Here is a 25688-nt window from a genome sequence, read left to right as displayed (position 1 = left end):
TGATATTAGTATTTTCTTTTATACTGTTTGTCATATATTCCTCCAAAAACTAATTAATCATACTGTATAATGAACTGTATTCAAAGCCAAGTAAAAACAAATTTAAAGCATTTCAGTGCAAAAACATTACAAACAGAAGCCTCAAATTTTAGGTTTTGCAGGTTTATTGCATTGAACTGCTCACCCCCAGAATGTATAATCAGTCTCACTAATAATATATACAATATATTATATAAACATAAATCTTAATTTCAGTTTTTTTCCTGACCCCTAGTCTGTGGTGTCACATCGATATGTTGCTGCAGAAATAAGAATAAAGAACTTTGAGTTGTCTTTTTATTGTCTCCCAAAGTCACTACATCATGATTAGAATTCTTCAAGTAAACTTTCTCTTTTTCGAAAAACAAGAACTCAAATTACATGTATATTGGGCTTGAGTGGATTTTTACAAAACAGTTTTACCAAGTATCTCACACACTGTCTGATGACACACTGCAAACTGATACAACTGGAGAAACTCATCAAAATTCATTCTGAATAAGTCTGTCATAATATCTACAACATCAATCATGTCTGTGCTGAAATGTGCATATAAACCTTAATAATGGTAAGGTCCGGACCATACTTAAATAACGGTCAATGGATGGACCTCAGTGTTGATGTTTCATACAGCAAATCACAATTCTGGTCAGATTTGTCTTAAATTATGTATTGTTTTGACCCACACTTTGAGTGTTAACAGGTTTGAGTGCTTAACCCCTTTAATCACACATAAGGCGCACACACACAAAAACACAAGAGACACAGACTGGAGGAGAGACAATGAATACCAAGTAGAAATGAGGTGATGATCAAAACTGAGGTCTTTTTTTTTCCTTTTCCCTCCATCCACAGAGGCCTTCAAACCCTTCATCTACCAGCAAGCCATGATCCTCTGACAGTAGCAATCACAACCCATTGAAAATGTCCCTCTCATCAGAAAATGGCAGCATGCAGAAATCTATAAAAGGTTTTAATGTTGTGGGCCTGCCATGATTGCCCAGGCTTTTATCTGTTATTCACCAGATCACACAGCCCCACTCCCTCCTGCTTGTCTCTGCCAGGCCAAAGACAGGCAGACGGCATTATGTGTAATGGCAGCTCCATTGTTGCAGGTAGATAGCCCATATCTTATCAATACTAATTGTATCTGCTTGACAGTGGTAGTTTTTCCCTGCCTCACAATTTGCCTGTTGCCTGCTTTTGTCAGAGGAAGTCAGAAAAAGAGAAAATAGACAAAGACATTCTTTCATGAGATAATATATATGGATAATTTAGGTAAAATTATCTTTCTGCTCTTACACGTAACGTATCATATGAGAAAAGATTTTGACTGATGGGAGCCAAAACCCATAAATGAATCATGTATTTTTCCAAGTTTCTTAGAAAAGAAATCTAAATCTTGATGTTCTATAATAAAGTCAGGGCATTTAACTAATTTTGAGGTTATGCAGTGGAGGATTTTTTTAAATTATTTTTTTGTTTGTCATTAGCAATAACGATAACCATTGTCAATATAGCACGATAAAGTGCTTGGTATTTTAATAGGTAAAAGTTGGTGTTTCAGACATTAATTTCAGCTCATTTACAGCGGCTATTTTGCCATGTTCACAGTGGCAATGATCAAAGGCACCACTCAGTCTGTTCCACAGACATTAAAGGAAAGAAATGATTTACCTCTGCAAATAAAATGCCTCCTGGAGAGCCATGCCTGTGCATTTCAGTGACTTGCTCGAGAATCCAACAATCGCATGTCAAGAAATATTGAGGGCATGGGGTTGTGTTAATAGTTTGCCAATCAGACTGGCCCACCATTTTGATGAGTACATTCAATTAAATTTCCACATCAAATGAAATTCAGCAACACAGTAACAGGTTTGGTCATGCTTTGATTTCACACACTGACAAAATAGAAATTATGACTGCTGCCAAACATAAAATACTGTAAAATATTTAGTTCAATATATTCTCACAAACATCAAGAAAAACATTGAGGCCAAACTTATGGATTTTATATACTGATGAAGTGAATCTACCATTCCTGGGAGCAATAAAGCAGCAGTCATTTTGACGAGTGTAGGAGGGGTTATCGCTTCACATTTGGCATCAGCTGGAGAGCTGCATACCTCCAGGGCTAGGAGGAAGTGTGCTGTGTTGACAGGCCACTGAACCCTTGTCTCCAGAACACCACATGTCTATCAGGCCTGCCTCTAGTCTGGTGGTTAAAGAGATGATCCTGTCACCAGTTCGACCCCGACAATAACTGCTGTCCATTAACAACAATGTGTCCTGTCAAAGTGTCCTTGAGCAGGACACTAAATTCTCATCTGCTCACTCAACAGACGTCACTCTATACGAGTGTGGGCTAAAACTCGGATATGCACAGAAAATGGAAATGAGATGTTCTTCAAAGTTGGCCCCTGACCTGTCTTCCCCACGATGCTGTCCGTGTTTATCAGACTCGCCTGTGGCAAATACAGCATCCCCCGTTCCAGAAAAGGCACTGAAGCATTCCCGGAGCTTTGTCACCAGAGCTATCATCTTCCATTATGGCACCAAGACATTCTCAGCAGAGAGATGCAAGCATATGTACCAAATTTATGCATGCATACATATTGTACCCTGAGGCATAAATATATTTATATGTATGTATCTGGTAAAAAAACTGACAACTATTTTTTTTTCTCTATAACCTTAAATATTCACGACTAAATGTGCACCAATTATCTTTGGGCTTTATTTATTATTATTATTATCATTTAGTTTACACCTCCATTAGCTGATTTTCTGGCTGTGAACACATAATGGACACATTATCGACTTTTAAGTTGATACGGTATGATGAACTTGTTAGCAAACAGTTGCTTATCTGCACACAGTGGTTCTGAATTCATGCGGGGGCTAAAAAGTGTGTGTGTGTGTGTGTGTGTGTGTGTGTGTGTGTGTGTGTGTAGCGGTAGATAGACCGGAGACTCTCACTCTCACTGGTACTTGCTTGCACCACAGGGTGGCAGTACAATTCCAAACACAAAGCAACTAACTAGTACTCGTGGGATTAGACACAAGTTTTTTTGTTCAGTTACCCAAAACTACGAGTTTACAGGACAGTAACACTTCAGCGGCTGAGTAACAGGAAGCAGGCAATAGGAATGTTAACGTTGTCCTTGTTGTCTCCCCGTTTTATGTTTGCCTGCTTTATTCTATCTAATATCTTAGAGTGGACGGGGATGATTGAAACATCTTTTTACCGTAAGTGTTGTAATATATGGGCATTTGCGGGAATACGTGACTTAAAAATAATGTAGGAAGAAGGTTAAGAGGGGGAACCATTGGCCCCTTGGACCCTCTACTTCCGATGCACTTGTTTACACATCCATGAGATACCAAGCAAGATTAACATCCATTAGGAGTCCTATTTATGTCCAACTAATGAATATAAGTCTAATATTCGCTCTCCTTTTCATTCTGTTTTTACGTAATGTAAAGTGAAGAAAAGCAAAACAGTAAGTTTGATGCCCAAAAACCAAAACAATGAGCAGAAAGTTGCAATAAAACTCGGTAGAGCTGAGGGTAACTGCACAGTTGTGTGCAAATTCTCTGCAGGTTCATCATTATAAGCAACTCCTTTCACATACAAGTTGTCACATGATCCATTGTTCATACAAAATAAAGTACAGTGGGTTATTCACATTAGTATACATATTATTTGATTGTGAAACTTATATATGCAAGACCCTTATAAATCAATTCTAAAACCTCTTCTGCTCTTTGACTCTGTAATTTATCTGTACTGTGCAGCAGTATCTTTCATTTAGTAATTCTGTTTATAATATACATTTAATTATCACATGTAAACCAAAAGATCTTGTAATGCTTATGTGCTATATGCTTATGTGCTAATTAATAAACATAGTTTAATTAGCAGATTTTATCCTGTTTTATTCATTCAAAAAATACTGTAATACTCTCATTAAAGATGACATTAAAAGAACCTTTTGATATTTTAAGAATGCCTATTCACTTTCTTGCTAAGAGTTAGATGAGAAGATAGCTAGATAGTACTCTTCAGTCTGTACAATAAATATGAAGCTACAGTACCGCCAGCAGCAGGTTAGCTTAGTTTAGCAGACTGGAAACAGGGGAGAACAGCTAGCCTCTCGTCCAAAGGTAACAAAACCCACCTACCAGCACTTCTAAGCTCAATAATTGACGCATTATATTTTGTTTGTTTAATTCTTACACAAACAGAAGTGGGGAGTTGTGTATGGTTATGTCCTGGACTATTCATTGGTCGGACGCAGTAACTACTTTAAGTCTCCATTGGTTGCTCGGCAACTTCGCTGTGATGACAAAGCCCCAGGAAGTGTCTGGTCCCGACAAGAAATACACCAGCACATTACCCTTGTAAAACCATGACATGTCGTTTTCACTTTTCAGTTGGAAGATATGACATCTTGATTCCAGTAATGAAGTTTAGAGGCACTGGTTGGCTAATTTTCTGCTTGGCTAGCTGTCTCCCCTGTTTCCAGTGTTTATGCTAAGCTAACCAACTACTGCAGTTACTTCATATTTACCGATCTCTTTATCAAAATCTCAGCAAGAAAACAACTTCCCAAAATGTCGCACTATTCCTTCAATATCACAGGGCTCTTTTCACTCATTAAAACCATTTGAAAAAGATTTTGACTCCAGGGCTGCACCTCTTATGGGAGCTAAGCTTTAGTAATCCATTCTTTACCTGTAGTACCAAACATTCACATGGGCATTAATGCTGGACATCATTTTTTATGATTTCAACCAAGATTGTTCTTATCCTTACGGTATAAAGTTTTATTACAAGCAACTTGCTCAAGCCGTGGGGCAAGTTTCAAAGATAATCTACAATCTCCAGTTTGGGGCTGGTGCTATAGCTTTGAGGAAGGATGGCAGAAGGGGTGAGAGGAAGAGAGAGAGGATAGGGAGCTCAACCTCTGTCAAGCTTGCTGGCCGAAAAAAAAAAAAAAAAAAAATGGCAGTCTGTTTGATTTCCTCCCACGGTCTCGTCGGAGCCTGAGTCACTTCCCTGCTGAGCTTCACCACTGCTGCTCTTTTAAGTGTGCAGCCGGGATGTTCACATAAACTCAATTATGTGTGACACATGTACAGAAACACACGAGTGCTCATGTCACACACACACACACACACACACACACACACACACACACACATATACACACAAACACACACACACGTAGGATACATATATGCCCGAGAACTTTATGAACTACACACAGTATGGGTACACTCTGACACACTTCACAAGAAAACGAGAAAATTATGAGCCCAGTGTAACGGTTTCTGATCTTTTTTGTCATTTTAAGTGGTTCTATTTTAGGTTAAATAACATACATCAAAGCAACTGCTGATGACAAGAACTGCCTTTTCAACTCAGTTCTGTTCTCAAATGGCTAGCCACATTTTGCATCTCAATGATTCTTTACCAATCATTATTGCCGAAACACACAGCTAACATAATTGAAACCGCTTGCAAAAAACCAGAGTGGACCCACCAATTCATTAGTTGTTGTTTGTGGAAAACAAAATGGCCTTATTACAATTTCCTTTATTATCCGAGGGTATTATTTTCTTTCATACAATCCTCCTCATGAATGCTAATACAATAAGCGGCACAGACAAGTTTTTCATTCGGCGCCTCCACTGTACATCTGATAAAATCTTATCTATCCAGGAGCATTCATTGCAGGTGTGTGTCAAAGCTGTGTCTCGTGTCTTCGGAGTGTGTCTGTGGGGAAATGAAATGAGCCCTCGATCCTTCCACCCTTTCTTCTTTTCCCTGAACAGTGAATGAACAGTGTTGTGTAGTCATCATATGCATAGTCATCTCGCCTATTTAACCAATCAGTTCCAGGCTGGGCGATAAGGGAAGGGACTCAAATCCATAGAATGAGGTTCATCCTCAAATGAAATTTGTGTTTATTGATAAACCTCCCTTGTAGCATGTAGCCTCACTGTGCCTTCCTCCCTTCCCTTCGCCCTTCCTGGCAATCTGAAAATTTAAATTGGTTCTGCCCCAGTCATAGTCAGTCTCTCCTTGTGCTCATCACTCACACTAGTGTAATATATTAGAGATAGTGGAGATGGACTAGATTATGTTGGCAGGCTCAGTGATATGTGTGTATGTGCATATAGTGTGACTACAAGTGCTGTGTGTGTAAGGCATGGTAATATAGGCATGTTTCATTTACTAAGCACGTTCATGAGGTGTGTCATTTGTATAGGAAAGGTCAACCAAGGTGAATTTAACAGCTGGTAACAACATGATATAAATAATCCCTACTTCATCCAGACTTTATATAATATCATGTGCGACCCAATATATTGAAATTGCTTACAGGAGAGGTGTCTCAGGAAATTAGCCATCTGCCGTCAGTTTGAATATAAGTTATTAGTTCGTTACAAGTGTGCATAGTTTAATGTCTTTGTATATTGATACACATGTGCCAAGTTAAGGCATAACTAAATCAGACTGGCAGTGTAATCACAGGTAGCTCCCCACTGACAAAAAAGATCATATTTGCTGACTGTGTTGGACAAGAAATAAATAAATAGCTCCTAGATGTACTGTATGAGATCACTTTTGCACCTGTAGTTGGGATTGTTCGGCCCTTACCAAGGAGAAAGACAAAAAAATGTATAGTTCTGGTCCAGTAATTGTTCACATTGGCTTTTTACAAATGAACCAAGAGGGATCAACAAGAAGTGGGATGGTTTTGGTGACTGTCATATCCTCCATCATCAGCATATGTGGACGCACATGGGGAAATCAACTTCTGGCATGACAGCAAGTCACACTGAGCTTCACTGCGCCTTATGTTTTTATTTATGTACTCTGGTGTCACAAAAAGACCATGGGGAAATGATTGAGTATGAGCATTATTAGTCAAGACTGCCACTCAACCTCTTTTTACAAATAACAACGAGCAGGTAGAACCAGGTGGAAAAACAGGCATCTTTTACTGTAATATTACAGGCGGATAGTTCTGTGCGGTCATTATCTATTACTTACTTTATAATGAGGAAATTCAAAAATACACAAAGTAGGATATATCACTTTTATTTTAAAACTCCTTTCACTGTTTGATTGAAAGTCCATGGCCAGATTTTGAATTCCTGCTCAAAGCACAGATCTACTACCATGAAATTTTATGGTTGGTGCATGTTGCTTTCACACCACTTCAAATACTATTTTGCCTGCACCTCTGATATGTTTATTGTCAACATAATTATTATACACTCAACTCGAGAATTATCCACTTTTGTCATATTGCAGAGCGTGGGCTGTTGATTCATGGGAGGATGATACACATGATACATCTGTCTGACTCTCTATTTTAAATTGAATTTTTGTAGGTCCTAATACCTGCTCTATCATGCAGCTCTTTTACAGTTACAGATATCACATGCCTCAGTAAGGTAATAATAATATTTGTCCAATACAGAGTACATACAGTATGTATACAGCACTAATGGAGGGTCAACACAGGTGGTTCTGTGTGTGATTAGATGAATGTTGAACTGCACCAAACACGTTTTAATATGGTCTTTACTGAGCCACTGCTGGCTATTTGCAGCCACTTCTGACCCAGAGAAGTAGATCACAGAGCTCACAGAACAGCTTAACAGAGTACAAAGGAATTCAACACAACAACAGATGTGAATAAATTGTAAATCACCATAATCGTGTTCCAGGAGGCCCCAAGAAATGGATGATGTCATTAGGGGCACAGCCGGTGCCTGGTCCCAGAACAGCCTCTCAGGTGGAATGTACTGCAGTTCCTCTATTCCCTTGTCGAAAGGTAATGTAGAGTCCAATATCTACTCTCTTCTCAGAGGGGGAGGCTGCTTTCTTGTTGAATAATTGAGACCCAGATAAAAGACCTATGGTTTTGCATTAGACAGCATGGCCTCATTGGCTCTCGCGTTCTTTTAAAAGCTGTGTTTCCACACCTTTTGTACTGTCTACTTTTTCCTTCTCAGTCTCTGTCTGACCTGTTGTCTGATACACACACACTGCTTTTAGGGGATAATTGCCTTCATAAATAATTAGGTGTTGGTGTTTCCCAAACTAATAGCTTCCCCAGCATTTGGCAGGGCGTGTTTAAAGTTACTGATAGGACTTTGCTGTAAAAGATAAACTGAGGTAATGTCTGGGTTAAAGCAATGCATCCTCATCTGTTTCTCCTAAAGGTGGGGATATTGCCATAAAAACTTCCAATTGCTAGCCAGCAGATCTTATCGTCAAGCCAACATACACATTCGCACTACCCACCTCATCTGCCCGATGACAGTCAGGGTTATTGCTCCGTTCCCTTTACTCCTGCATGCCCTGGCAACAAGCAGGTCAGTGCAACATCTCACATAATACAGAAATCAGAAAAGTACCACCACACGCCTGTTAAGGGACCTTTTACCACCCCCAAAACATGAGTCTTTGATAATGACTTTATGTACTTGGTCCACACAATCTAATCCAACTTGCCAAGGTGGAAATAAGGATCAGAAGCACAGTGAACCATTTTGAGAATTACATTCTTTGATTTCTCCTTTGCTTTCAAGACTATCCAAGTGTTGTAATTGCACACATATTCATTATGCTTAGAGCTCATTATGTTCTCTTTCCTGGTTTTAAAAAAGAAAATTTGGGAAGTCATCTGTGTTTATTTCTTAATGAAAATGCTTAGAATTAGTTCAAATTAGGTTAATTATACAATGATAATACAAAAACCCAATAATGAACCCAGGTGAAAATTGGATTTTGAAAATAGCATTTGCTGCTCAAACCCAGTATAGTATTATTATACTGTATATTTTAAATTACATTGAGAGATGGTGTCACATGACTAGCAGTTCTTTTGTGTCGTCTTCAATTTTTCTCTTCACTTTGTCTTACTGGTAGCATAATCAGAACAGTATTACAGTATTATTATTACAGTATTATTATTGCAGCAGGAAACACAACAAGTTTTACATGCATGATATATTCAAATTTCTTAAAATCTGAGTATATTTAGAGAGAATAGATAAAAATATTTTTTTAATGATGAGCCTTAATTGTACTTTACAGTATAAGGCTAGAGCTGGACTGAGATCATGAAAAGTGAAAATGAAGTGTGCACAATAATTGGCTCCAGCTTGAATTTGATGACCACTTACCTTGAAAGGTCATTGGCCTTGATACACTGAATAAGTCACCAAAGCCCAGACAGTCTTAGGTTTCTCCTTTCTCTATGAGCCAGCCTCTCTTACTGCGACAGTATCTCACAATGCCATAGTTTTCTGGCTTTGAAGTTGCCTCATAGAGAGGCCACAGTTTGTTCGCTTTTGGGACAATACAAAGCAGAAAGAAGTGGTGTCTTTCTTGTTCTTTCTATTGTTCATCTCACCTTAAATTCAACCCTGGGTCATGCAGCCTGCTAGAACCTTGGATGACTCCCCTGTTGTCAGATATGAATGAATGCAGGAATGCAGGCACTGAACAAGACTGGTCTGAAAACACAGATGCTTGAGAGAGAGCAGGGGTATAGAGATGTTGTAATAGGCTATTTTTCTTGAAGAGGAACAGGTTTTCAGTGAATGCAACAAACCACATGTTCTATGAATAAGTGGTGGTCAGTGCAGTAGGTTTTAATGTGGTGTACTGGGTAGAAGACACCAAAGTGGTGCAGGCAGGTGTGATGAAAAAAAAAAGATGGGGAAAAAAAGGCTGGCTCTGCTGTGGGGCTGAGCTTCAGCACAGGACTGGAGGAGAGCATGATGACAAAACTGAACTCCATTTGAGATAACACATCCCACCCGGTGCTGTGATGCAGCTATGGAACACATTCAGCCTCACATATTCAGATTGTGCAATGATTTATGCCCAGATGTCCCCAGCTGGCAGGATGCCTTCCAGTACTGTCTGCATGAACTACCCTGGACTGTGTTCAGACTTGTACTGTAAGTGTTATACCAAACCTTATAGCATTTACTTGTACAGCTAATATATTTCATAATATATGTATATGTAACATAAAATAATAATTAGGGATACTCTGATTAGGCCTGACACAACTGACACCATTTTCTAAAGAATTTGCTGATCTAATACCAACCAATCAACTGACTCCTGAGCCATAACGACTCTGTGAAGCTGTACTGAGCTAAATGCTCACATTAGCATGCTAACATGCTCAAAATGATAATACTAGAATGTTGATGTGTAGCAAGTATTATGTTTACCATGTTCACCATCTTAATTTAGTATGTTTGCATGCAATCCATCCCACAGCTGTCCAGATATTTCACAAAATATCAACCTGATGATGGTACTAGAGGACTCAAGAGATCACCAAAGTCATTAGAAAACATTGTCTGGGAACAATGAATGTCTTTGTAAAATTTTGTGCCAATTAATTGAGTAGATGTTGAAATAAATAAATAAGTGAAAACTTTGACCTGCTGATGGCACTAAAGGAATAGTCAGAAAACATTTATTCTCTCTGGACTCTTTTTGACTCTTTTGGACTACTTATTATTTCACTCTTGATATTTCACATTCTTGATATTTCACGTTGGATCATAAATATCAACTTCATTGTATCATTACAGAAAATATCAGGATCACCAACATCAGTAGGATTCTTTCTCTGGGGACCATGAACGTCCGTACAAAATGTCATGGCAATCCATTAAATAGTTGTTGAGATATTTCAGTCTGGACCAAAGTGGTGGCCCAACCGACATTGCCATCCCCAGAGAACTAAAATTTTCTCCATCAGAGACCCAGTAAAAGTCAATGTTTTTGCCTCATGTACTGTATGTTATTGTTGAATCTGTACTTGCTGCAAAATATTAACCTTATACTTCCCTCTATGCTCCTACACACTTCAAAAGTAATAGGCTACTTCACTGGGAGTAGTGATTCATTATGTCTTGTTATATTCCAAAACACCCTTCCCCCCTCTTGATGTCTCTCTGAATCACTACTGGAAAGATGGAACGATATTACAAATGCCATTTCTACATCTCTATGAGACACCTGGTAAAACTGACAATCTGTAGACAATATTGTGTTTTTGCCAATCCATCTGTCCTTATGACTGAAACACAGCCCTACATCTGTTGCGTCTTGAGTTTCACCAAAGTTATAGTTTCTCCTGTCTCAGGATTGGATGACATGCCCCGTAGCTGCCAAGTCTGTCTAGTTTACATGGACATAAGAAGTTTCGATACTGTTCAAACATAATCTGAAAGCCCACTGATGTTGGATCAGGCAGTGAAAACTGTTTTGAGTAATGTTTATCTATATATCTCACCTACTGTATTTTTAAAGAGCTACTGTCACACTATTTTAATTCATTATCTATGTACAATAATTTATAGTATCATCAGACAATTCTTCTGTGTGTATGATAGCTGTGCTCACTTTTGGCACTTTTCTGTATATTCTGTGTTCATTTAAAGGTTTTGATTGGCTGAACAGCTTCTAATGCTAATAAAGTAAATTTCTCCCACAGAGATCACTATATAGTCCTCTTATCTAATCTAACTATAACTAGTTGAAACTAGTCAGAGCCAAACAGTTATGCCTCTCTGTATACATCTTTAATATTGAAGATCAAGGCCTGTGAAGCCAGTTCAAGTAGACCAATTTAGTGCTGCTGTACTCACAAGTGACATACTCTGCTCATTGCAACACATCAAATACTTCCTTTAAAATGAGCTGATTCGTATCAACTGTCAAATGTGCTGCTTATTCTCTTGCTCTGTTTATGTTGTAGCATCATTGCTCAGTTTGTAAGTGCTGCTGCTTGGCCACAGCTAAAGATTGATTTATGGTCACTCAGAATGGTTCTTAGACATGTTGTCTGACCATGTTGGATATCAAATGTGTTTATAGTTGTTCCAAATGGCCACACTCACAGGCTTGCTTATTTCATTTTCCACATGTAGATATATAACAAGGTTGAATTTCTTCCTATGGTTTTAAAATCTACATTTTATTTAATTATGCATCTTTTCCAGTGTAACCAGGATTACCCGCCATTACTGGTAGGTTTAATTTCAAAATACAAAACGGTAAATGATTAATATATTCTTGCCATTCTATAACATTTTTAGATTGTTTTGTAATATTTTATTTTAAATAAAGTAGGTACACTACAATAATTCTTGTTGGCACAAGTTGGCTACTTCTGTCTAGCATACATCACTGTGGTCTGCTTGTTTTCAGTTGAGCTTGGTACGCCTGTGCTTGGCATACAGTGTATAGTACTGTATATGGCTACACATTGCAGGGTGTTTTGGCGTTACAGCAGTATGTTTGTTACTAGCCTGTGGGTTTACAGTTCGATGTAGGCAGGAATTTTTTGGGGAGGTTTAATAGCATTTCTTCAGATCTGGTTGTGGCCTATAGCCTACATTAGATACAATGTTTGCATTACATGCTGCCTGCTGGTATGCCTTGCCATTTAACAGATGATATACAGCACAGTTATTTTTATTGATTGGAATTGTTAGAGTTTCACTTTCATTTTACATTATTTCTAGAAATCAGTGTATGTTTTGGCATTTCATATGATGCTCTCATTCTGTTGGTCACCATCTTGATGAAAACATGAGTACTTAACTGCATCTCCCTGTTGTGTTTGGAGACAGCATTGCATGGCTGTATGTGATGCTGTCTGAGAACAGAAGCACAAAAACAAGTATATTCACTTGAATATTATAATGCACCATCTCACTGCCAACAGCACATATAGTATGACATTTGTGAAAGGCTGTAGTGGCAAAAAATATTAACAGCCAGCTCCCCTTGGGCTTTCAGAATATCCAAAGCTTATTTTGAACAGCTGTGTGGTATGTTTGACACATTTTTGAACCAGATAATGTAAAGCCTGCATTTATTTATGCTTCATGCAATAAAAATTACTGTACTACAGTACTATATTGAACATTTTATTCATATAAAATAATAAAGCATGTCTAATTTATCTTTTCTTATTTAATTTCAAAATGGTCTACATCTCACATAGCTTCAATAGTTATTATAAATATAAATTAACAGAAACAAAAACAGAAATAATACAAACCTGCTACACTATACTAGCTTCTGGCTTTCAAATGTTTTATTTAATACAGCACATCAGGCCACACATCATGGAAGCATCATATCATATTTTCTAGTATTAAGTTGTATGTAATTTTTCTCATGTACTCTAGAATATTTCAAGGGGGCACTGAACATAGCTGGTGTTCACAATGACAACTTGTCATTTTAAGGGAAAGTCTTTGAACGAAGACTTGTATGTTGCGGATATACTGTAGTTAATCAAAGCACCAGGGAAACTAAGCATTGAACAATGCAAACCACCTACGCGGCTTTTCAAAGAGAAGTCGTCAAAAGGCTTCAGGGCCTGCCCCTCTCCCTCTCCACTATTAGAACATTAAAATAATTGCCAACAATTATGATTGGATACAGTGAGTTTGCTAAGTAACTGACAGTTTTTTTCAGTTGATTTTTTTCTTCTCCCGCTGACAGAGCAGTAGAGAAAATGGATTCTCTTCCAAGAAATATGACAGTAACAGATAGAAACTACCTATAGATTACCACCTGTAGATAGTGGTTATTTCTTTTTTTATGCTTGAAATGATTATTTTTAACAGAAATATTTGTTCATGTATGATATGTATATGCATTGCATTTTTGCTAAAACAAGGTGATCTCTGGATGCCATACTCAATCACATGCTCAATCATTCTCAAAATAAGGTATATGTTATACAAAAACTTAACTTAATCTTAACAATACTGAAAGTGGCTATAATCGATATTTTTATAATGACAATGTATCAAGTAACAATGTGTAGTGTGAGAAGCATCACTCATAGTGATGAACCTTCAGATAATTATCACTTGACTCTGCCGCTCCCCTCAGCTTCATGAAGCTTTTGAAGTGAGTTTTGGCTCATTGTTTAGCTGTCAAGCCCACAACTTTAGTGTTATGGTTCACTCTCAATAATCTAGCGTTAATTTTGTATGCAGCTGGCAGCTGCTGTTTTCAACAAAGAAGACAAAAAAGCTCTAAAAACCCCACTGTCACACAGTTAGCTAGCTGAAGACCTTGTGGAATTGGTAGAGACCATAAACTGAGCTAAAAGAGAGAGAATAGCTATTGGTCTCACATTTGCCAGGTGGCCAGACACACAACTCCAAATGACTGATAATGTTGCTCTGTAACTGCTGGATGTGTAGTAGTTTGCATATCAACTAAAAAGGTGATGATATGCAAATTATGTGTTCACAGCTTGCTTCCGCTGCCCCTGATGGCCAAAAAAGGTGTTATTACAGGTGTATGTAGCAGATTTAAATTTCCCATACATTCATACACAAACTTGATTTTTTTCTTCATCCCAACCATCCATTTTCTTTACAGCTTATCCTTTAGAGGGTCGTGGGGGAGCTGGAGCCAATCTCAGCTGACATTTGGCGAGAGACGGGGTACACCCTGGACAAGTCGCCAGTCAATCACAGGGCTAACATACAGCATAGAGACAGACAACCATTCACATTCACATACGGGCAATTTACACTCAGCAATTAACCTCTGGGTTCAAACCCAGAACCTTTTTTTTCTTTTATTTTTCATTTAAAATGCAGACTAAAATAGAATGTACCAGTGTGTTGCACATGTAAACTGATTTCTGGTCAGCACTTAACCAGTGAAATGGCACACAGTGACTTGCCACTGCTGTAATCAAAAACAGCCAATTTTAGATGTCAGACTGATGAAAGGCCACACCACACAGTCTGATGTATTTAAATTCAACAGACTAATGCAGTATGGGGGGGTTGACTGATGAAGTAGCCTATGGCTTCTCACAGGACCTATGAATAATTTAATAGAGGTCCAAGTTTAATAGTCTACATTATAAATGAGGAGGAGGAGTACTACTTAAGGTATGTCACAGTACTGTTTACCAAGTCTCACCTAAGTCTCTCTCTGTCTGTCTGTCTGTCTGTCGACTATCTATCTATCTATCTATCTATCTATCTATCTATCTATCTATCTATCTATCTATCTATCTATCTATCTATCTGTCTGTACTGTCAGTCTGTATTCTTCTTCCTTGCCCCATTCACCAAATGCAGCAAAACCAAAACATCTTTCCAGTTTACATGCTACATTTCCACTGCTCCATATTTTCTCAGGCCCAGAGAATCATGTTTCCTTCATCTGCTGGCAGTAGCTTATTCACTGGCGCTGACTGATTTATACAGAGGATAGATGAGGAAACATTCACACACAATACACCTTGGCTACCTGGTCTCCTATGGTTGTTGGTGAGGGAATGGGATCCAGCCAGAAGCTATTGTAGCAGTCTGACACATTGAGTTATAGAATTCATTGCTGTATGAGCCATATAGAGTATAACATAATATAATATAAGTCATGTAGACTGGAGGGGTGGTTTATTGTGTGCATTTTGTCTGTGAATAGGCAAGGGAAGAGATAAGGTATGGAACACAGGTACTGTCAGGATTCTCACTGAAATAGAGCTCTTACAGATTGCAAAAACAAAACAAAAAACCAAAACAAACAAAAAACAAAACAAAAAGCTTTAAGTCAAACTAGTTGTTACACTAGATTACCTTTTAACTTTTTCACACACACATATATGTATATATATATATATATATATATATATATATATATATATATATATATATATATATATATATATATATTATTTTTGTTTTCTGTATCCTTTCAAATATCTGTGTTGAAATGACTGTAATGTGGGAATTAATTAGATCCTGGTGGTGGTGATTTCAAAATGAATGAATGGTACACTAAAAAATGCTTTTGTATTGAGCTTTAAATTCAATTTAGTGAAATTGATTCATGATACATGTTGAAGGAAAATTCACATCTATATGTTAGGAAACATACATAACCAAATAAATGAGACAAGTGTTTTGTCTTGTGCTATTTCTTTTTATCGTGTCTGTGTAAGGCTCAGCATTCACTCATTTTTATCTGAGAAACAGAAAGGTCACAGATGTATCATTGTCAATGCCCCTGTCAAAATGTCCCCTGAGGCCCTCCGAGGTTGTCATGATACCAGATGCTAAGTACAAACCCCAGTCTTGCCTTTATTCCACTCGAAAATAGGCTGCTGCTGCACAGGGTTGCAGCCCACACACATGAACATCTCCACCAATGTGTCACTCTCTGCGTACATATCGATCATGCTAGCTTTCACACTGTCAGAGGTTAAGTTAGGTCACTTGTTGGCTGCTTCCTGACTCTCTAGTAAAGTGTCAACTGGGTCGGGGGCTAGATGTTAGATTAGGTCCCATTAAGATGACCTTAGCTCATCTCATACATTTCCACAACAGTATTTAGGGTCAAAAGGATTAATAACTACTTCAGCAGGGGATTTACAATGATTGCCATGTCACAGTGAGGAGGGCTGGAGCACTGTGATTTCTGTGTTTTTATGGACAGATAAAAGAACACACACAGTGTTGGGGGAGTGGTTAATTTTCAGACTGTCTTCACAAGAAAAATGACAGTATAGGTCAAAAATTCAGTTGCCAAAAATGGCCTATAGTTATGTTTGAGTGGCGGACACTATCTAGCAGCTATAGTAATTATGACTCGGAGAAGTGAAACAGTTCAACTGACGTCAATATATGATGGCTAGATAGATAGATGGCAAAAAGAGGACTTAGCTGCAGGAGACCACTGTTTGCTTCCCATTTCCAACCACTAGTGTCATGTTTCCAACCGCGCCATTACCAACAACGACTGTCGTGGTGTTTACTGTTGCCATGATGATGAAGGTTGCCTAACTTTAAGGAAGCAGTAATTTTAACTCACACCACATTTCAAGTCATTGTAACCCAAACCATGACCTTTCCCTAACCCTAACCAATTGTTTTTTGCGCCTAAACCTAACCAGACCTTAACCACAGTGTTGTGATTATATACAACATAATTTTTTTTCAGTTTAGCAATTACTGCTGATAGATGCGGCATATTAGAAAATGCTCCTGTGGGTTGTTCCGATCGACCTATGTGGTCATTTAATTATGAGGATGTGTTGTTAATTTTAGTTTTATTGCATACCAAATGTAATCCATATGAGTATATGTAAGTAATGTAACCCTGTATTCTGTATTATGTTTGTGATTTATTCTATAAGAACTGGTTTTAAATGTAAGGTGTACAATGTTAACAAAAAGTGTAAAAAAATAAATCGAAGGTTATTTTTAGCTTTAAGCTTATTTTATATTCAAGTGCAAAACTGTGACTCTGTCTGAAATCATTATACTGTATATAGTGTGTTTGCCAGTTTGCTATGTCCAGTGAGAATTATTACCATATATAGTGGACTCTCATTGCAACATAGAAAAATACTGCACAATCGATGGTTATTAACAAAAGAGGTATCTACCATCATGCTGCCACATGAAGGAAGGACCTGAGTAGTGCACAAAAGTGTTTTTTAATTTTGCTAATTATCTCACTCAACACAGAAGTGAACAAATTGACACAGTACCTTTGAGTACACATCATGCAGTTTCTTGGAAAAGACACATATTTTTCACAATAATCTATTTGATACTGATTACAACCACGAATGATCCTGACATACTGGCCACTTCGCAGCTCCACTGGAGCAGTTAGGATTAAGGGCCTTGCTCAGTGGTACCTCAGTGGTGTTAATGAGAGAAGGGCAAGCACCACTCTTACACTTTCCCCACCCAGATTGATCCAACCAGACCAGTGACCTTCTAGCCTCTAAATTTAATGATCTATAAATTGAATGGTTAATATTATGGGGACTTGCTTTTTGTCCCCAAAAGAGAAGCGAGTCCCCACAATGTGACAGTATAAACAAATTTATGTCCTCACAACATGAGCAATACAAGTATACACACACACTTACACACACATAAAAATCTTGGGTAGGAAAGGATCCCCTGCTGAAATTCTCCAAAGCCTCTACTGATCCTTTGAGAGACACCCCTGCGACTTCACAATCCAGTCCTTAGGTCCACTCATCTCTGCTCTGCTCTGCTCTGCTCCTCTCTGGGTTTTAATCTGAGAGTTTTACCCTGGATTGGTCAGGGTAAGCCTAAACATCCTGAGGCTCTTGGAAATATGAAAAACAACCTCTGGAGGAAATATCCCAACATGACAGCTTTTATTCTGGTTCATCTAGCTCTAGGCATGCACCGAGTCATGCCAGGTCTCTTCACTCCTGCTGGGATGTGCAGACCTGGCATGAATCTCCCAAATGCAGGGACCCTACAAGGGTAATCCTCTTGACCATCTGGCATTTTAAGCAGAGTGATCTTTTCTGATGAGACTGAAAGAGTCTTTCTTTGTGTAGAAAGACTCTTAGAAATCCAACTGTGTCCATTTAACTGAAACTGAAAATATCTATAACTTTGAACCCTGCAGCTAAAATAATTCCACGAATTACCTGAGGTTCTGGAAAATCCAACTATTATACGATACTAACCATTGCTGATTCAGCTCACAAGTGATACTAACACCTTTAATGTACAGCCCACATCCCAGTGTAGACACTTAAAAAGCCCATACTGTTGTATGGTACTGAGGATTATTAGGGAAAACATTTTCTATGTTTCAGAGAACAGTGTTTGGTGCCAGAAGTATCATCTTAGCATCTTGCTGTTTCTGTTGTTCATGGATGCTTCCATGGTAATGGAGACACTGCTATTGTGGTTTCTTACTCACCCTGTCATTACAGAATCAGACCGCTGTCACCTTAAAAATAGTGTGAATTACATGATTCATTTCACAGTAAGAGCAAGAAAAGGCAGGCATTGCAAGTCTTTACCTTAAAAAGTGAAGGGGAGTTCTCACATCATTGTACTGGATACCTGTGTGCCCAAAGATCTATTATTTACTTATTTAAATAACTAAATGGTTTAGGCCAAAATACATTTGTGATCTGTGTTTCAAACCATTCAGACCACTCAGATTGACTGGTACTGATTTGCTTAGTGTTTCAAGTGTCAAAACAAAGGCTGGTGAAGCATCTTTTAGTTTGTATGCACCACATACAGTATCTGGAACAAATAAAATCTGACGTCTGGTCCAGCTCTAAACTCTTCTAAATCAAGACTACAAACATTTCTTTATGCCACTGCTTTTTATCAAATTTGGGGCTATTTATTTCACACTTAAGTGTTGTTTTTTATCCATTTGCATGCCTTATGTAAAGCATTTTAAATGGCTATTTGTCTGAATGGTGCTACTAAACAAATACACTTGCCTTGCCTTGATTGTCAAATTCAATAAATCAAATGAGGTAAACACTTATTAGCGCTCACTTTCCTATAATGTCCTCTAGCTGTATTGGTGAAAGGACAATCCACTATACTGGAATGCTAAGTATAGACCAATATCATGCCGATATCTGTAAAATGAGGAAATGTTTGGGAATCATTTTGGTTTTTACCATATTAGTAATTAAAATTGGGTTCTTGACAAAACCAAAGGCCTACAAGCCCATTACTCTACAACTGACACGCAAATGGACCAAAGTGTTTTCAATCTTCTGACTATCTAAACTCAGTATCCTTTAAGCTGTGCATTCTTGTTATTCTAAAGAAACTCATGAGCTGCATACTTATGGTAAGGTATAACTCTTGTCTCTGTTCCTCCCTCTTGATACACACCTTCAGAGGAGCACACACAGCCTGAAAAAATTGAACAGTACACCCCACACTGTAAAAAATGTGTGTGAAACCCACAGTAATTTACTGTGTTTCTGAACAGTTAAATACTGTTAATATTTTTTACATTATAGTATTGTGTATTACTCAACATGATACTGTAGAAATCACGGTAATAATCCACTACTGTAGAAAATCACAGTAAACATTATACTAGTGTAGAAAATCACAGTAATATTCATACTAGTGCAGAAACTATTATGTTACTGTAGAAAGTCACAGTAACCATTATACTACTGTAGAAATCACAGATATATTCATACCACTGTAGAAACCATTATGTTACTGTAGAAAATCACAGCAACCATATGTAGTACTGTAGTTAAAGGACCAGTGTGTGGGATTTAGTGTCATCTAGTGGTGAGGATGCAGATTGCAACCAACTGAATGCTCCTCCCCCTCCCCTTCCAAGCTTGTAGGAGAACCTGTAGGAGAAACTCGCAAAAAGCGCAAAAGGCCCTCTCTAGGGCCAGTGTTTGGTTTGTCTGTTCTAGGCCACTGTAGAAACATGGCGGTGCAACATGGCGGGCTCCCTGGAGGAGGACCTGCTCCCTATGTAGATATAAAGGGCCAGTTTGGGACTTGAAAGCTTTTCAGATAACATTATCTCATTTATTTATTTATTTTTCCTTAAAAGTATTTTCTTTTTAAGAGAGAGCTTGTGTTAATAGGGACTTATACCCTACATAAAAGGTTATAGATGTGTTTGGAAAGTGACAAAATCAAAAAGGAGACTTTTTGCACTGTAATTTCAGATATAACTAAGGAATTAGAAATCAATGACTGGGTCATCAGTCAAACTGTTTTAATGCCAGCTGTTCTACCATGGTTACTGCCTCAACCGATAATAGATTTCTCCACAGTGGAACAAGTGCATTCAAGCAGAAATGCATTTAATTTGCAGGCTTATGTGAACACTATGCTACATGAGAGGTATGGGCATTATGTATATGTAATATTTATGTTGTTTAATTAATAAATGTAATAATTGATGTTTCTATGGGTACCAGCTCATGTAGGCATCCAAGGGAATGAAACAGTAGACCTTCTGGACAAAATGGATTAACAGCAAATCAGGCAGAGTTGGCAATACCAATAAGTAAGGCAGACACCAAAGTTTTCATATGGAACAAAATTGAGATGCAATGGCAGAGGATATGGGTTAAAGATACTAAAGGAAAGCCTTTGTATCAGATCCAGCAAGAAGTCGGAGAGGGAAGGTCACTGGGGAAAAGTAGGAAAGAAGAGTGTCTGATTAGTAGGATTAGACTGGGACACACTAAATTAAATTTATCTCTACACCTCAATGGGAAGCACCCAAGCAGAACATGTGATGTCTGCAATCAAATGGAGACTGTGGATCATGTCATTTTTCTCTGTCTTAAATATGCAAATGAAAGACACTTATTAAGGAACGAACTCGAACGTAAGGGATTAAACACATGGACCTTAAAACAATCTTTGCAAATAGCTCTGGAAATTTGGTTTTAAAGTATGTCTTCACCTATCTATAAACACAGTACTGATAACAAGGATATAAGAAGAATGTAACACAACAGTTGGTGGCAATAATGCTCCGTCCAGTTGCAACTCAGCATTAAAAAGAAGAGTGCTTGTGTTCATGTCTGTTTTTGTTCAGTACACAGTTGTCAGACGGATAATGTGGACTTTCTTGACATCCTACAGCTTGTTATCTCTGGCTGCTCACAAGTGTGTTGTGCTAACATTATATTGTTACCTATTGGTCTGTTAGCTAAAAGAAACCCATAGTTAACCTGACTGCATTGTGTTAAACTGAAACAGCTTCAAGTTAGAAATATAACTTGTCAACATGCCTTAACATTGCAGATGTTAGCTTTGTATCTTCTGCATTAGTTGGGCATGTGAGAGTACTGTAAATAGTAGTTACCTGGATGTAACTCCAGCTCTATGAGTACTTGCAGAGCCCCCTAACAGACTTCGCTATTGGTTTACCCTCTGAGGTTCTGCCTTGGCACTTGAGAAAGATCTTTGCACTCAGTGCCCAATCAGGAGGTAGGCTCTTCCTCCCGGTGGAGCCAGGAGGAGCCTCAGCCTGATGCTGCCAACCCAGGCAACAGAAGCAGGATTCTTTAGAATCCACCAGCGGCATAGGTGAGGCACAAGAGATGTAGGATCTACCGGAAGACATAGTTTTCTCTGCAAAACTAAACTCGTAGGCGAATCGTTCTCAAGGTAGCTGAGTGAAAAAGGGAGATAACCAGCCATAAGTGGAGCAACCGCTGGGGCAAAGGGGGCAACTGCCCCAGGGCCCACGTTCTGTACCCCAGAGGTAAAATGGGGAGAAAATACAAATCGGGTGCATTAAAATGAAAGGAGCGAGACAGTAAGAAAAGTTTAATTGTATCCTGTGCTCCTCTTACATCTTACTTCTCGCCTTGCTCATCCTTTCAACACAACCACAATGATTATGGAACAGATAATCAAGCTAATGTTACTGCTAGTGCTACTAGCCTGACAGTGGCTAATGACGAGGCTAGTTTTTAAAAGTGACTGTGATATGTACAAAGTTTGTTAACCTGTTCAGATGATTTGCTTCTATGGAGGATGGTGGGATACAGAAATGGACTACAACAAACTACAGCAGGCTGAGCAGGGACAACAATTGGTGAGTGAGACATCTATAATTAGTTTTGATTAACTTAAATGTTGGTTATGAAGAAATCATTCAGAATGTTAGATTAATCTGTTGTTTAACTCCATGCTTACCACATCTCAGCAACTCTCTGTGTCACTGCCTGTGGTGTTGTAGACTGTCTACTTTGTATTTGTATTAAACTGGATTGAGATCTGGTGACTGTGAAGGCCATAGCATATGATTCACAACATTTTCATACTCAGCCACCAGATCCCCTCACTGTAGGAGTCAAGCATTCAGGCCTGTACCAGCTTTTCCTTTAATTTGTCACTCATCATCCATCTGTGTGTGTGTGTGTGTGTGTGTGTACATATATATATATACACAAGTAACACTTTCAGTAGAATTATAATCTTAATCCTGATGTCTTTCTTCATTTATTAGTATTTCTACTCCTCACAGGTGATGACCTCTCCTGCTGATGAGCCCCGTCTTTCCCCATCATCCTAGGTCTCACTATACCATGTAAGATTTTTATTTATTTATAAGTAGCTCTTTGAAAATCCACAGTCAAAACCAATTTAGTCAGCTCTTGTGGATGTTGTGCTTGTTATACTGTGTGCCTTTTTTTTTTTTTTTTTAGATATATTTATTATTTTATTTAATTTGGCTAAACCACAAGCACCCTAGCGCTCATCTGCTTAGATCTGTTCTTTTGTACTAACTCACACAAACAATGCTGTCAAACTTTCCTAGTTTTCACAGAGAAAACAGTACTTTAAGGTAACAGAATTGTTGTCAATTCAGTGTTTAATCATTACTCATCAGGAGAACCTGAACCTGAAATTCTGTGTGTGACCAAATGGATGCTGTTGATGGAGACCTGACTTCACCATCACCTTGGCTGTCCTCTTCACATTTTCCTTTATGTTTGCTGTTGAATATCAGGAGGAAACAACAGCATCACTGGAGTCTGTTCAATAGGTATTGCTCATCAACATTTTTACATTACAAACTATTTCTTTTACATTCTTTTTACTTTCATTTTCCCAATGATTGCTAAGATTGCTAAGGTTATTAAGATGTCTTTAAAAGCTTGTTACAATAGGTAATTAAAATCTTGTTAGGTGTAACCTATTCTAAAAAAAGCTTACTTCTATGTTTGACAGTCTTAAAATGGCATGTTTTGACCATAGCTTGGCTATTACACTGACAGTAATGGTAAAACATTTTTGTTTTTCCATCATCTACAGTAGCTCTCATTCAGTTTTCTGAAGAACATGAAGAAGCAGTGGAGGATCAAAGTGAAATCACCCGCCTCCTGACCTGCAAGGATCCAAAGCTTTTTGGCCCAGTGGACTTGTGTTGCAAAGTGGACTGAGGTGGGCTTATGGACTCTTTACAGACAAGTACGCATGCACAAACACCATTTTGAGGACTCTAAGGACACCTACCTACCTGGTGATTTGACATCTCCCACAGTTGAGTTTAGATTACCAGAGTGTTTTGTTTTAAGGAAATTACTGTGTCTAGCAAACAATGAACAATCTTTTTACATATTGGATTTTTAATGTTATCTTTGTAACATATGCTAATGTTTGTAATATATACAGAAGATACAGAATGCAGAATGTTTTCAGAAATTATAAGAACTGGAAACACTGAAAAGGAAACATTCTTATTTACCGTGTTAAGTTGATGCCCATGCAGTCCAAACATTTCTTGCTGTTGCTACTTTACATTAAACTCACTGCTGCACTGGTGTATTGGCTCTCATCAGCCTGCACTGCCCACAGCGTCTCCCACACTGACAATTTCAATCTCTTCTGGGAACACAGACAATTGTTTAGAAACGATGGCATAAATCCTAATTGGCTGGGGGCAAAGCTACTATCCTCGAATATTTCGTATTGTGTCGCCCACTCAGGTGATTCTCTCTCACACAGCCAAAACATTTCCTCGATGTCCACTCATTCTGAGCAGTCCCACTACTACTGACGTCCCCAAGGTCCTAGCGCTGGTTGTACTGTTTCTTCATGCTTCTCTTCCGCTGCTCATGTTGAGCCAGGACCCTCTAGCAACCCTATAAATTTCCCTATTCCAGACACTTCTTTTTGTAATAGATCAGCAAATAATTTTGGACTTGTGAACTCCTGCAATATAAATACTACTAGGTCCAGCTGCCTACAACTGCCCAGTGCTCCCTGTCGGTCTACTCCTGCCTCTACAATCCCACTCATCTACAACAGGCCATATTCTCCCGAGAGGCCTCAGTAGGGAGCTCATACCTGCAACCTTCATCTGCACACAATTTTTTGGTGACACACCAAAAAATTGGCCTTCTGAATGTAAGATCCCTTTGTAACAAATCATTCATAATTAATGATCTGATTGTCTCCAATAGCTCGGATGTTCTTGTGGTAACTGAGACATGGTTGACCCCAACAGACTCGGCTGCCTCAGTAGAGGTTACTTCCCCAATTTTAAACACTTCCATCTTCCTCAACCCTTCGGGAGAGGTGGTGGCTTAGCTGTTTTTTATAAGAAGTGTTTTAAGTGCCCTCTTATTTCATTTGGCAATTTTACATAATTTAAAGTCCTGAGCTTTCTCATTTCTGGACCTGTTCCCTTATTGTGTATTTTATCTTATAGACCCCCAAAGTATAATAATTTTATTACAGACATTTCTGACCTCTTGTCTGTTGTTTTATCCAAGTATGACAGAGTACTTATGTTGGGTGATTTTAACATTCATGTTTGTTGTCCAGCATATCCCATATCTGCTGAGTTCCTAGATCTGGTTGAAACATTCAACCTCTTTCATTCAGTTAAAGGAGCTACACAATCCAAAGGTCATACCCTCGACTTGGTACTTTCTTCTGGTCTCTAGCCAGAGAACCTTGAGTTAGTGCACATCTTTGTATCTGACCACAAAGCTGTTATTTTTAAAGCACCTGTACCCTCTCCTGTTTTAAAACCCCACCCCATCATATGGTCTTGCATTTTTATTGCTGACTCTGTAACCAAATTCAGTGATGCCAATTTCCAATTGTTTTTTCCCACTACAACACTCCACTGACAATCAGAAAGCTAAAATCAAACACCCTCCATTGGCTAAATGATCACATCAATCATTGAAACAACAGAAAATTGGAACGCAAATGGAAGCTAACTGAGTCTGCAGTCACCCACAATACTCTTAAGGAATGCATGA

General features: G+C 38.4%; 1 long non-coding RNA gene across 1 annotated transcript; it reads left to right on the top strand.

Annotated features, from left to right (window-relative positions):
- The first annotated feature begins 19874 nt into the window (after positions 1-19874).
- Positions 19875-25026, top strand: LOC137181234 (uncharacterized). Its single transcript, XR_010928134.1, has 3 exons — positions 19875-22999; positions 23303-23458; positions 23728-25026. It is a non-coding gene; the product is annotated as an uncharacterized lncRNA (long non-coding RNA).
- The last annotated feature ends 662 nt before the right edge of the window (positions 25027-25688 follow it).

The sequence above is a fragment of the Thunnus thynnus genome, chromosome 4 (genome assembly GCF_963924715.1).
Source record: "Thunnus thynnus chromosome 4, fThuThy2.1, whole genome shotgun sequence".
NCBI lineage: Eukaryota > Metazoa > Chordata > Actinopteri > Scombriformes > Scombridae > Thunnus > Thunnus thynnus.
The sequence above is the reverse complement of the archived record's forward strand: the minus strand, read 5'-3'. Positions and strand labels throughout refer to the sequence as shown.